Source organism: Mycteria americana, chromosome 2 (assembly GCF_035582795.1).
Source record: "Mycteria americana isolate JAX WOST 10 ecotype Jacksonville Zoo and Gardens chromosome 2, USCA_MyAme_1.0, whole genome shotgun sequence".
Classification (NCBI taxonomy): domain Eukaryota; kingdom Metazoa; phylum Chordata; class Aves; order Ciconiiformes; family Ciconiidae; genus Mycteria; species Mycteria americana.
Window position 1 is genome coordinate 17232696 of NC_134366.1, and position 2008 is coordinate 17234703.

Below are 2008 nucleotides of genomic sequence, written 5' to 3' on the forward strand. Positions count from 1 at the left end.
TACATCACACTGTTGTGAATAAAAGTTTGTCACAGAAATCATGTCAGTTTTAATTATGAATTTTCTTGTAGATTAAGGTTTATTTTGCATTTTTATGACTATTCATTTTTATTTTTATGATAATAAAAGCCAATGAGAATGTTATATTGAACAGTTGGCATATTTGGGAGGGGATTAAAATGAGTTGATCAATGTATAATATCACCTTGTTATATAGATATAGACATAAAGTTACCTAAAGGCTCTGGGAAGAGCTATCTAAATCTGTACTGTGACTGCTACCAAGTTGTGTGTCTTCAGCAATTTTGACCTCATGTGATCACAACAAAATGTCTTAAACTGGATGTTCCTGATGTCAGCATGACTTGAAAATGTTCGTGCAGGCTGACCAAAGCATACGAAAGCCTGCGGCAGGGCAGGAATTTGCGCTGACTCCAGGGGTAAGTTTGATGATCAGCTGGGGCTTCTCCCTTCCTGCAGCTCCGGAGACTCTCAGCGTTGCTCTTGCTGACAACTTTTATCCTAGGTTTCAGGATGAAGCAGACATTACCGACATTAAAAGAGGAACTGATAGAATGTAAATGCTGACAGAGACCAAACAGGAGCAGCATGAGTGGCGACTGTAATGAAAATCCTTAAAAAAAGTGTCATAACCCTACATCATGTAATACCACAAACCTCAATTAACTTACACTAGCCATTGACACACTTAATTTTTAATATCAAGTGCTTTCAGCTGACTTGAGATGAGGAAGCCCAGCCACCCCAACTCTTAGGCCGAGGTTGCCGCGGCAGAACGGCGGCGGTGCCAGGGTGTCCGGCAGGCCCGGGCAGCAGGCTGCCTGCCGGCGATCTTTGTTCCTTTGTTCCCCCCGGCCCCGCTTCCCCGTCCAGACCAACCTCCGCACAGCCTGGTCGTGGCTTTGCTTTACTCCCCCCCTTGCTCACCTGCAGTCTCTGTTCATATTGTTTTATGGTACTTTAGAGAACGGGTTTTAACAGCTAAACATAAAAGCCACTGAGAGCATAAACAGGAAACTTGTGTTTAGGTGGGAGTGCCTAGGAATTTTATACTGCTGACCACAGAGGCCATGGGAGAAAGGAAATAGGAAAAACACTGTAAATACCTGGGTGACTAATGACTTGTGCTGCTCATCTGGCTTCTCAGAACATGAAAAGTTCAGCCTCTTCTAGGCAAAACAGCGCAGGGCAGGCCCGGTTTCTCAGGACGACACTCTCCATGCCCCTCCGCTGCCCGTTTCCCCGCTCCGCTCCCGCCACAGAAGGTGCCCCGTTCCTATAAAGCCAAATAAACCCGCAATACGTTGTCGCCTGCTCCTCGGGGCTGCGCGCCTCGACGGCGGAGGGAGGGAGCGCGAGGCGCGAGGGTGCGCGCCCGCTCTCCGCGCTCGCACCGCCTAAGAGGATTTAGATGAAAGAAACCAGATTTGCACCCCCTGTTTTGTGCCGAGGCAGCAGCTGGAGTCTGGGGACAGCGTGCGCCTTTGTCCGGCCTTCCGTCGCCGGCTCCCGAAGGGATTGCCATTGTCCCTGAGGGGCCTCTGCGGGGCCGCTCCCGCGCCCGCTCCCTTTTATCGCCAGCCGCATGGCTTGCCAGGTTTTGTCTTTTGCTGGCCGCAGCAGACTTGGCCGGTCGGCATCTCCCACGCGACGGCGCTGGGGCGGGATTTCCCCGTCGCCCACCTGCACGGGGGGGACTGGCGGAGCGGGGCGTTCCGGTGGCCTCACGATTCCCCTGCCAGGGCCGGCGCGGCTGGTGACACCGCGACATCCGGTCACCTTCACCGGGAGCGCGGGGTCCGATTTCACTCGAAAGCCGGGGCGCTTTCTCACGTCGAGATTGTGGCCCGGCAGAGCTGGGGCGAAAGCAGACGAGGACGCTGCCCAGGTGTCACGCTTCTGGGAGGGAGCAGCAGCCCCGCGGGAAGGCATGGCGGCCAGGCCCTTCAGCTGGGGCGCGGGGTGTGAGCGCAGCCCCCGGGGACCG

At 53.7% G+C, this 2008-nt stretch overlaps 1 long non-coding RNA gene across 1 annotated transcript; it reads right to left on the reverse strand.

The window, feature by feature from the left end:
• Positions 1 to 398: 398 nt before the first annotated feature.
• On the reverse strand, positions 399 to 1752 carry LOC142406568 (uncharacterized). The gene is made up of 3 exons (XR_012774615.1): positions 1705 to 1752; positions 1128 to 1297; positions 399 to 522 (listed from the first exon to the last, which is right to left on the reverse strand). It is a non-coding gene; the product is annotated as an uncharacterized LOC142406568 (long non-coding RNA).
• Between the last annotated feature and the right edge of the window lie 256 nt (positions 1753 to 2008).